The 12,055-nt window shown below is 48.3% G+C and overlaps 3 non-coding genes across 3 annotated transcripts; 2 read left to right on the top strand and 1 right to left on the bottom strand.

Moving 5' to 3' along the window:
- Nucleotides 1-1,866: 1,866 nt before the first annotated feature.
- Nucleotides 1,867-1,938, bottom strand: TRNAD-GUC. Its single transcript has one exon. It is a non-coding gene; the product is annotated as a tRNA-Asp (tRNA).
- A 1,698-nt stretch (nucleotides 1,939-3,636) lies between these two features.
- TRNAN-AUU lies at nucleotides 3,637-3,710 on the top strand. Its single transcript has one exon. It is a non-coding gene; the product is annotated as a tRNA-Asn (tRNA).
- A 7,880-nt stretch (nucleotides 3,711-11,590) lies between these two features.
- Nucleotides 11,591-11,807, top strand: LOC123360619. The gene has a single exon (XR_006576047.1). It is a non-coding gene; the product is annotated as a small nucleolar RNA U3 (small nucleolar RNA).
- Nucleotides 11,808-12,055: the final 248 nt, after the last annotated feature.

Raw genomic sequence — 12,055 nt, forward strand, 5'->3', positions numbered from 1 at the left:
GACTGCGAAGAGTTACAAAGGGATCTCACAAAACTGGGTGATTGGGCAACAAAATGGCAGATGAAATTCAATGTTGATAAATGGCTTCATCGGATGCATAGAATGGAACATATAGTGAGGATATATGTATAAGCACACACACATACAAACAGAGAACATGAAAAGGTGGGAGTTGCCCAACCAACTCTAAGAGGCTAATTAATTAAGATGAGCTATTCTCAGCAGGAGAAAAAAAACTTTCGTAGTGATAATCAAGATGACCCATTTAAGATAGTTTGACAAGAAGGTGTGAGGATACTTAACATGGGGAAATAGATTCAATGTGTGTAATGGCTCAGCCATTTCCAGTCTCTATTTAAGCCTAAATTGATTGTATCTAATTTGCATATTAATTCAAGTTCAGCAGTTTCTTGTTGGACTCTGTTTTTGAAGCTTTCTGTTGCAAAATTGCCACCTTTAAATCTGTTACTGAAGTTGAAGTGTTCTCCTACTGGTGACTGAATGTTATAATTCTTGACGTCTGCTTTACATCCCATTTATTCTTTTGCACAGAGACTGTCTGGTTTGGCCAATGTACATGGAAGAGGGGCATTGCTGGCACATAATGGCATATATCACATTGGTAGATGTGGAGGTGAACGAGCCCCTGATGGCATGGCTGATGTGATTAGGTCGTATTATGGTGTCACTTGAATAGATATGTGGACAGAGTTGGCATCGGGCTTTGTTGCAAGGATAGATTCCTGGGTTAGTGTTGTTGTTCTGTGGTTGCTGGTGAGGATTTGCTTCAGGTTTGGGGGTTGTCTGTAAGCAAGGACTGGCCTGTCTCCCAAGATCTAGGAGAGTGAGGGATCATCTTTCAGGATAGGTTGTAGATCTTTGATGATTCGCTAGAGAGGTTTTAATTGGGGGATGAACGTAAAGGCCAGTGGTGTTCTGTTATTTTCTATGTTGGGCCTGTCTTGTAGTAGGTGACTTCTGGGTACTCTTCTGGCTCTGTCAACCTGTTTTTTTCACTTCAGCAGGTGGGTATTGTAGTTTAAAGAATGCTTGATAGAGATCTTGTAGGTGTTTATCTCTGTCTGAGGGATTGGAGCAAATACGGTTGTATCTTAGAGCTTGGCTATAGACAATGGATCATGTGGTGTGTCCTGGATGGAAGCTGGAGGCATGTAGGTAAGTATAGCGGTCAGTGGGTTTCCGGTATAGGGTTGTGTTTATGTGACCATCGCTTATCAGCACAGTACTGTCAAGGAAATGGACCACTTGAGTGAATTGATCTAGGCTGAGGTTGATGGTGGGATGGAAATTGTTAAAATCATGGTGGAATTCCTCAAGGGCTTCTTTTCCATGAGTCCAGATGATGAAGATGTCTTCAGTGTAGTGCAAGTACAGTAGGGGCATTAGGAGACGAGAGCTAAGGAAGCGTTGTTTTAAGTCAGCCATAAAAATGTTGGCATACTGTGGGGCCATGTGGGTAACCATAGCAGTGCCGCAGACTTGCAGATATATATTGTCCTCAAATGTGAAATAGTTGTGGGTGAGGACAAAGTTGCGAAGTTCAGCCACCGGGTTTGGCATGTAACTAGTTCACAAAACTGTGGGGGGTGTTGGGAAATCACTGCTCATGCCCCTGGCCAGCCTATTTCCCTTTGCTGCTCTGAAACGTGCCCCCATGTGCAGGCCCCGAAGCTGGGTCCGGGGCCGGCTTTGGCTAGGGCAAGCGTGTCCTTGCGAGGTAATTGTCTCTCTGGAGATGAAAGTCATCAGTGTGGGGTGCGAAGGGAAGTGGCCGTCGAAGGAGAATGCAAGACATGTGGTGGGCAAGCCAGGGATTTCTTTGTCCCCCCTTCAAAAGGGCTCACCCTCCCCGTCGGGGAATCGAACCCCGGTCTCCCGCATGACAGGCAGGGATACTCACCACTATACTAACGAGGAAAGGGGCATAGTGAATGGCCCCAGTTCCCACAGACCAGCTATGGTCAGCGTACACCTACACCGTCGCATGGGCCCCAGCAGGCAACAGCATCCCTGGCCCTCTTCTGCTTCCCAAAGGCTTTGGCCGCAGCAACAGCCCTGGGAAAAGCCCTGGCCCTCCTCACCTGCCCTTGCCCAGCACGACGCCTTTTTGGGCTTACACAGCTCCTCACACAACACACGCCTGTGACCTTGCCCTCCCCTACCAGCTCAGCAGCACCTTTTTTCCTCTCAAAACCTCCTCTTGACACCCTCCCCCTTCCACACTTCACACTCACCTCATCACAAACTCACCCACGGCCCCTTTGGCTTCTCAAGCGCCTCTGGAGGGACGCAGCTTCCCAGGCACGCAGATCCTTCCCTTCAACGCGCACTGGACGGACGTTCGAAACACAGCCCTTTCCAGGAGGGAATGTGCTGCTTTTGGACCCTGGCGCCCAGCAAGAAGTCCTGGGACTCTTTTTCTGACCGATGGACCCCACCGACTTGCCTTTTCCAAGCAGAAACTAAGGACCGGCCGATGGCTCTCTTTGCAAACGGACGCCATCAGACTGAGCCACGAGGCGTGCTGCAGGATAGCCCCTCCCCACCAAAAAGCAATGCCGTGACCCGGATTTGAACCGAGGTTGCTGCGGCCACGGCGCAGAGTACTAACCACTATACAATCACAGCCAGGCACTAGGGGTGCAGGCAGCAGCCCACTGGAAAATGCTCAGCTCTGCGCTCTCGGGGCGGCCACCTACCTCGCCGGTGGCCACAGGTCTTTCTCAAGTCTCCCATTACAGTCACAGGTCAAATGCTGAGCAAAGGAAAAAAGACAGGAAGCCAATCCCATGCCTGTCCTTTTTTCTGTCTTCCTCCACCCCTGGACCGAGTCCCTCCCCGTTTGTCTGGGCCATTGTCCTCATGCCCCTGGCCAGCCTATTTCCCTTTGCCGCTCTGAAACGAGCCCCCACGTGCAGGCCCCGAAGCTGGGCCCGGGGGAGGCTTTGGCTAGGGCGAGCGTGTCCTTGCGAGGTAATTGTCTCTCTGGAGGTGAAAGTCATCAGTGCGGGGTGCGAAGGGAAGTGGCCGTCGAAGGAGAATGCAAGGCATGTGGTGGGCAGGCCAGGGATTTCTTTGTCCCCCCTTCAAAAGGGGTCACCCTCCCCATCAGGGAATTGAACCCTGTTTCTGGTGTGTAAAGAAAGAGGCATTTTTGAATCTCTTAGACTTGTTGTTAATGCTGCAGGGCTGAAGTGACTCGCCTTAAACGTATACCATTTGATCTCTTTCATGGTATATTTTGGTCCTGAGAGGTAAAAGGCTGCTCTGTGTGTGGTGTTATGGAGTGAGGTAGCAAACGGTAGTTGCAGAGGTGGGGCATGTGCCACAAAAGTCGTGCCCCCTCACAACTCCAGCGTCCATAATTTGCACCCACCCACTGACCTGTGACTAACAATCTCGCTCTGCTAACTCTTCCAGCAAAACAGGCTAAAGAAAGTGTATGCGAGCGCTGTACCGCAGCCCCGGTGCTCTTTTCGGTTCCTTCCCACAGAACTTTCGCTCCATACCAGTCCAGTTCCTTGCTGTTGCTTGGCTAACCACTGCATGCATGTGCTATACTGTACCCTGAGCTGATTCCCGGCTTTTGTGCTCAATGCAGCCTTGCTCCTTCATGTCTCTGTGGTGCAATGGGTCAGCGCGTTCGGTTATTAACCGAAAGGATGGTGGTTCAAGCCCACCTAGGGATGGCGCTAAGCCCATGCTACTTCCTTGCTTCCCTGGGGGGGAGCCTCAAAGGTCCCATTTTGCCGCCTCTTGGCCTCAGTGCTTTCAGCTGGTGGTCCAAAGAGCAGGCTGGATGCCATTCAGAAACCCATCTGCCAGCAGCCGTGCCGGAGACTCAGGCTTAATCCTCTAGGCCGAGCACAAAAACTTTCAGCCGGGAACATTTCGCTCCCTTCCTGCCTCCGCCCAAGCAGCAAGGGAGAAGCGGACGAGACACATCGGCTCAAAGACGCCTCCCTCCCACTTCCCTGTACGCTGTGCAAAGCTCTCGGACTGCCTCATGCCTCGTTAGGAAAGCACGGCCATGCGGCCCAAGCCTGAGTCACGTCCGCAGCCTGGCCCGCCCCGCCCGACGGCGCGCAGAGCCACGCGAGTCAATGGCAGGTCGAGTCAGGAGCCTCGGCTCTTTCCCCTGACAGCCACACACACAGCGCTGCCTAGCGCCCCCAGAGCCTCCCTCATGTTCTCCCGCAGCAGCCGCCTGCCGGTGTGGTGGGAAAAGGGGACCAGGAAGCACTGCAGCCTCATTCCGGGACAGGAGGCCCTCGCCACGCCCAGGCCTGCCTCTTGCCTTCAGTCCAGGCAGCCAGAGGTGCCAGGGAGCTCCCTGGCAGGCCGCTTCACCTCAGCCACCTCTTGCCTCATGGCCTAGGCTCTTGGTGCTCTGCTGGTCACCGCCTGGTTTGAAGGCCCAGAGGGAAAAGAAACAAGCCCATGTATAGCAGAGGATGGTTTTGATTCATTGACCTCTGGGTTATGGGCTCAGCACACTCCTCCTATGCCACTCTGCTGGCTTTTAACCTGCTTGCCACCCAGCTGTCACTCTCCGGATTAGTGCCTTACGTGCTCTTGCGCTGGCAGTCAGATGCGCATGCTGCTAGGCAGCTGCCCTGGTCACAGGATTTTACAGCTTATAGAGGGTAAAAGGGATCTGTTTGGGGTTTGGACCCTACTGGGAGCCGGTTTAAGGTCGGGTGGCGTAAGGAATACATAATCTGCAATAGCCCCGATTGGGGATAAAGGGCTTCGGTGTGTGGAAGGGTGCAGGGTTAATTCGGTTTAACACTGCTAAATTTGGTATAAACATGTAGCGTAGAGCTGGGATCTGGGATCTCTGGGGAACAGATGTCATTGCTTTAAGAGCGGATTGCTTACTGTGTACATCTCTTCTGAAGCACGTCGGCACCTTCGGCTCTTGCAATGCCTCCTGCTTGTGTGTAACTGTTCCGATGTGTCATTCCTACGTAGCCAGTTCCAGTTTGTTAGTCCCGTCTCTATGAGTACGAGCTATGGAAGAAATATCTGACTGGCTGAAGGGGTGTTCCTCTGTTAGTTAGAAGAAGTGATTGGTGAAATTCAGGAAGACGTTAATTTGTAACAGAAGCTAAAGAGGCATTTTAAAAAGTTTCTTCATATGTTAGGTGCCACAATGAGACATGCATGCAGTGTGCTGTTTGTCAGTCTCGCTGTCTCTCTGATCATAGGGAGATTTGATGTATTAAATTACACATTGTAACCACTAAATATGGGCGCTTTAGACGTTAGACTATAGCCGTGGGAGGTTGTTTTAACACAAAGTGATTGGTCTCCCTAAGTAGGAGGATGAGTTAAGTGTGAAGCGAGTAAGCAGTATTGCTTTGATGCAGTTGTTGTCTGTTATTGATGATTTTTCTTTCTTCCCTCTGGTGGTTGTAGAAGGGAAAGAACACGGACTGAGTGGTTAGTCTGTATAAACTACATTAAAAACATTTTTCTGAAGTTGGTGTTTAACTTTTGTTTCTGATGTGTATATTTAGAGAAGGGATGTAGTGATTGTAACTAATATTATTACTTCTGTATTGTGGGAGGATGTGGGTGTTTTTCAGCGAGTTTTCCAATAGCATGAAGAAGAAAATGCAGTGTAAAATACAACAGTTTTTATTTAAACAGTTGCTTAATTGAACTTCTAATTGCTTGAACTTCTAAGTCCACTTTTTTATGCGGTGTCCTCTCTTTTGTCCTCCCTCGTTCTAGTTTAAAGTTATAGGCTCATGGATATTAATTCTGCAAGTTCTCTCCACTTTCCACTTTTTCTTCTTTTCTCCACCCTCTCCCCCATTTCGAGTAGCCCCTATTTCTACCCCTAATGCTCTGCCAGTTTGTTGGTATGCAACTTTCTCGGAGCCTCTCTGAGCCCTTAGTACAGGCTGTAGGGTGGAAGTGGGGGAGGAGAAAATGGGACCCACAGAACCCCTGGCAGGTAAGGGGACTGGGAGAGCTTGGTTTGGGAAGGAGGGAGGAATGGGGGAGAAGAGGCAAATAGGGGTGCACACAGTCTCTACAGTGGGGGAGAGAATGGGGGCCCTGAAATGAAGCGAGGGGATAAGTGGAGGTACACAGAACCCCTAGTCCTATGGAGATTGGAAGAACCTGGCATGGGGGGACGGGAGGGTATACAAAGACCCCGGCATGGGGGAATAGAGGGAACACAGAGTCCCTGCCATGGGGAAGTGGGAATGGGGGTGTGAACAAAGCCTTTGGTGTGGGAAGAAGTGTGGGGAACTTGGTATGGGGAGAATAAGGGTGCAGAGATTCTCTGGTAAGGGATGAGATTGGGGGAATTTCAGGGAGTCCCTAAAAAGAGTGGGATGGGAGAGGGCACATAGGGAGCTTGTGGGAGGGAACTGAGGGGTGCTAGGAGCCTCTGGGGCGGGCAATAAACTCGACCTGTACAAACTACAAAGTGTGCTCCCCCCACTGTTGTGAAGAACGTGGCCATCTGCTGACAAAAAGGCTGTTTGCAAAAGGTACGATCCATTTTCTTTCGTGACCACTTGTTTTAAAAAATGAGTCATTACGACGTTAATCAGGGTAGCCGGGGATTGGCAGCAGGGAGGGTGTCTTTGCAGGAGAAATGGCCGGCGCTTAGCTAGAGACGTGCTTTCCAAAGGGATTGCTGGAGGACGATTTTTACCATGTTTTCTTCCAATCAGGCACTGAATAGGCGGGATTGCTTGAATGCAGCTGCTGTCTGGCGCTGATGCCCGCTGCTTCTTCCTGCTGGAGAAGCGGGAGGGAGACAGCATAGACTGGGGGAGGGACGGTGTATTAAATGAATGAATGAAAAAGCTTTAAAATATGACTTTTTAAATTATGCTTTGGGAAGTTTATAACAGCTGGTTTTGTTTCTCAATCTATAGAATACTTCATTTTTCTAGGCATTGTTGTGAGGGGTTTGCTCACCCAGCCTTTCTTTTTATTTATTTGTGGTGTGGGATTTTGAAAACCAATTTAGAAATTAGTGGGAATTGAGTGTCCAGATCACTTGAATGGCTTTGAAAATTCTCCTACAGGCAGCGTTAAGCCTTTGCCTTTTCCCGCTTTTCAGGAGAAAGAGACTGATTAAATACCTGTTACACCTCTACAGATGGTTACCGAACACTCTCCAGGGAGGCAAACGTGTACAGTACGTGACTCCAATGGCAGCTCTCTCTAGCTTTCATTCAAGACTATTTGGCTAAGCTCACTAACTGTTATTGATATTTAGATCGCTATGAATTATGGGTGCTGCTGTTTCAAGCGGGGGAATCGTGGCGATATACTTGCAAAACTCGAGACTTGCTGTCTCCTGGATACACCGCGCACGGCATTGAGGAATTGTGCTGAGAGCAGCAATTGAACCAAATCCCGCTGCTCGGCCTCCGCTTTGCAGCATTTAAATGGTTGAGGTTGCACTAGTACGATGTAGGGGAACCGAGTTTCCACTATGCTGGATGGCTGCCCCCCCCCCGGGGCTCCTCCCAGGCCCCGCCCCCACCCCACCCCACCCTTTCCCCAACACCCCACTCTCGCATTCAGCTCCTCTCCCTGCCTGTCAGCGGGCAGGAGGCGCTGGGGGAGGCGAGGAGGTGACGGGGGCGGGGGCTGCTGCTGGGCACTAATGACCCATCTGGTTTCCGCCCCCGGGATGCTCCAGTCTCGAAGCAGCCAGAGGCGGCGCCTGCCCCCGGTCACGTGACACGCGAAGTCTCTAGTGCCGAGGAACCGGAGAGAACCAGCTGCAGCCCCGGGCGGGCAGAGCTCCGCCGGGCCGGGCTCCGCCTGCGGGGAAACGGGCGCGGCACCGGCACGTGGTAGAGCAGAGCCTGTGAGAGGCGGGGCCGGTTCGGGCAGTAACAGCAGGAGGGTTTGATTGGTCGGTAGGAGCTCCGCATGCTAATCAGGAGCCGTGTTTCTGTAAATAGCGACATAAACATCTTCTAATGGCCAGTGCGCTAAAGCTGCCTCGAGTGTGCTTCATGACATGGGGACCTGGCTTTAGATTTGTGTCCTTTAGTTCGCGGGGGGTGAAACCCGCTGTATGAAAACACTCACCGTGGGGTAAAAGCGTGTGCGCCTTAGCTTGGGTATGTAGCCGAGGCGCACTTTGTAAAGGTTGTGCCTTTAGTTTTCATTTCTGTAGTCTGTAATGAGGGAAGTGAGGTTGAAAATGTCTGATTTCGCTAAGCACCGGGAGCCGTTAGAGAGTCTATTTTAAACACAAAGTGAGGGCGCAGTGTTGCTTTAAGGCAGTTGTTGTCTGCTATTGATGGCTATTCCTGCTTGTTACATTAACCTGTTTATAGTTTTTGCTGATGGTCTGTTTAATGACAAAACTTAATTTATTTTCATAGGATTTGGAAGAGAAGTAAATCTAGTGTGAAAATGGTGTTTTAAAGGTTTCTAATGAAGTACTTGCTGAAATTTTTTTTAAATTCTTTTATGCTGCTATACCTTCTTCTCTTGTAATCTATGTCAGAATTTAGGTGGGTTCCTGTGTCTGCAGGTTCTCTTCCTTTGCCACTTTCTTCTCTGCTTTTCTTTTCTTCCCTTCCCATTTTTCTGGAAGCCCCTATTTTTACACGTACTGCTCTGGCAGGGGGTAGGCAGTTTGCTCTTGGCCCCAAGCCCATCAGACAATCCACACAGGATCTGAGAGTTGCTGTCTCCTGGCCGTATAGTGAGTAGAGGGTGGAGTGGGGAGAAAAGCGGCTCACACAGAGCCCCTGCCATTGGGGAGAATGGAGGACCTTGCTATGGGTGGAATCAAACACACAGAACCCCTGCCATGGAGAAAGACTGGGGAACCCTGGAATGGGTGGGGGAGACAATGAAGGGCATGGGGGGGAGGGGTTTACATGAGGTATTTGCATCTGTCAACATCTCCCATGCCCCACTGGGTGTTTTCCTTCCCATCTTATTTCTTCTCTTTTCTGTTACTCTCTTTTTTTCTGTCTGAGGTAAATGAAAAATCCACACCCCTGAGAGACGTAGCTGAGCTGACCTAAAGCCTCCTACAGTAATTCCTCACTTAAAGTCGGCCTGGTTAATGTTTCGTTATGTTGCTGATCAGTTAGGGAAAATGCTTATTTAAAGTTGTGTAATGCTCCCTTCTAATGTTGTTTGGCAGCTGCCTGCTTTGTCTCCTGCTTGCAGGAAGAGCAGCCCGTTGCAGCTAGCTGGGGGGGGGGCTTGGAACCAGGATGGATCGGGCAACCCCCCTATCAGCTCCCCACTCCCCTAAGTTCCTTGCGCAGCAGCTGCCTGCAGTTCAGCTGTGTCCCTCCCCCCACTGCCATGTGCTGCTCCTGCCCTCTGCTTTGGAGCTGCTCCCCGAGACTCCTGCTTGCTGTGCCAGGGGGAGGGAAGGAAGAGGGGGGGCTAATGTCAGGGTGTCCCCCTACCCCCATCCTCCATAGAGCCGGGCTCAGGAGGGAGAGAGCTTGCAGCAGCTGGGGTCTCAACAAGCTGATCTAATTAACAAGGCAGTGTACTTAAGGGAAATGTGCATATCTCCCTCCATTCCTGCTGCCTTGCAGAGTGGGAGAGTTAACCCTTGAGGGCTCAGCCAATTGCTAGTTCATCATTTAGCAGTAAGGGAAATATCCCACCCTCTGACTCCTCTACCTCAACCAAGCTTCACAATCATCATCACTGTGTACCAGTATTAAATTGTTTGTTTAAAACTTATACTCTGTGTGTGTATATATATATATATACACACACACACACAGTCTTTTGTCTGGTGAAAAAAATTTCCCTGGAACCTAACCCCCTCATTTACATTAATTCTTATGGGGAAATTGGATTCGCTTAACATCGTTTCACTTAAAGTCACATTTTTCAGGAACGTAACTACAAGGTTAAGTGAGGAGTTACTGTCTAGACTGCTAGTTGGAAAAGCAAGAGGGGAGAGCACAGACTGAGTGGTTAGATTTTGTATACTGAATAAAAGAAGTCATTTTTGTAGTGAACCAGAAATCTAGTTATGAGGAAGGTTAGATATAATAGCTTTATTTAGAAACTTGTATAACGCTTAGGTGCAGATAGTCTGGTTTTCTTTTTGCTGGGGTGGGTTTTGAGTAAATAATTAGTCTGCTTGGTTTCTTTCATAATCTGAAGTGGATTGAGCCTCTAAATCCTTCTACTCCTCCCCCCTCCCTCCCAAATGTGAAGGGGAACAGCCTCAAACTTTTTGTCTTATTCTGCTTTGTAGGAGAAAGATGCTCTATTTAAATAGTCATGATCCATTTAGGTTAATTCTTATGCTGAATGGCGGGTAGGAGAGGGTATAAATCATTGGAGACTCTTGTCCCACTCCCTGTGTGGCCTGTGTTTTTCTTTGTTTTAAAATGAGACTGTCTAGTTTTTATGTAAATATATTTGGGGGGTTTCACTCATATTTATATTGCTATGAATTTCATGTGCTCTTGTCTCACAGCAGACATGGGGGAAAAGCCTGTGGCAATGGACTTTGCAAAATTATAGACTAGTGATTCTCAACCTGTGGCCCAATCAGCAGCTGCGGCCGATGTGGCATCCTCAGGGCCATACAGGTAGTATATATTGTGTGGATTCTGCTTACATAACACAGAGAAAGTTGCCTATGCAGCTCACAATGGTAAATAGGGTCAGACCAGAAGATATCTTCTTTCCAAGTGGGAATTGTGCAGGGAGGAACAACAGACCTAGTGCAGCTGTGTTGCCACTGTCTGCTAGCCCTGAAATGGTTCAGAATGCCTTGGTTCAAGTGGCACCAGTTCTAAAAGTAAGGGTGATTTAGTGCTGTGGTTCTCAAACAGGGGTATCCAATGGTCTTCCAGGGGGTACAGCAACTCATCTAGATATTTGCCTAGTTTTACAACAGGCTACATAGAAAGCACTAGCAAATTTGTAACAAATTAAAATTCATACATTGATTTGTTTATACTGTTCTCTATACTATACACTGAAATGTAAGTACAATACTTATATTCAAGGGATTTATGTTTATAAATATTGCATCTGATTTTGTAAGCAAGTAGTTTTTAAGTGAGGTAAAACTTGGGGGTATGCAAGAGAAATCAGACTCCTGAAAGGGGTACAGGTGTCTCTAAAGGTTGAGAGCCACTGATTTAGTGCAGGTACCACCGGTAACATAGAACCCTGCAAAAACTTCTAGTGGAGATGAATTTGAGAGCAAGCCAGAGAGAAACAGCTGCGGAGCATGCTAGAAAGGGCTGACCTGTCCGCATTGTCTGTGCCTGACAAGCTGTCATGTGGCACAGAGGAGTCTGTGAGAGGTATCGCAAAGCAAGAGGGTTTGATTAATTGCTAGGAGCTCCACATGCTAATCAAGAGGTGTGTGTCTGTAAATAGTGACATAAACATTTTCTAATGGCCAGTGTTCTAAAGCTGTCTCAATTGTGCTTTAATGAAATGGGAACCTGGTTTTAGATTTTTGGTCTTTAATTCGCTGGGGGTGAAACCCGTTGTATGAAAACATTCACCATGGGAAGAAAGCTTGCACACATTAGCCTGGGTGTGTTGCCGAGCACAGCTTTATAAGACTATACTTTCAGGGATCATTTCTATAGTTTGTAACTAGAGAAGTGTGGTTGAAAGTGTCTGACCTTGCTAACCATGATGAGAAGTTAAAGTGTTCTCTTCTGAGCATGAAGTGAGTGGATGGTGGTGCTTTAATGCATCTGCTGTCTGCTATTGATGAGTGTTCTTGTTTTCCTTTTGGGAAGCTGAGAGGAAAAGAACACAGACTGAGTGGTTAGTCCTTATAAAACAAGTTTAAAAAATAAATGTTTTGGTTTTCTTTTCTGTTATCTGAATTTGTTTAAAGCTTTTGTGCAGTTCTGTTTAGTGGCAAGTCTTAATTTGATTTAGTAGAACTTGGAAGAGAAGTAAAGTTGTGCACATGGTGTTTTAAAGGTTTCTAGTTCAGTACTTACTGAAAAATTTCTAAAATTTCTTTATGCTGTTCTCTCTCTTTTTTTCTTGTAATCTATTTAAGAATTTA

The sequence above is a fragment of the Mauremys mutica genome, unplaced genomic scaffold (assembly GCF_020497125.1).
Source record: "Mauremys mutica isolate MM-2020 ecotype Southern unplaced genomic scaffold, ASM2049712v1 Super-Scaffold_100290, whole genome shotgun sequence".
Taxonomy (NCBI): Eukaryota; Metazoa; Chordata; order Testudines; family Geoemydidae; genus Mauremys; species Mauremys mutica.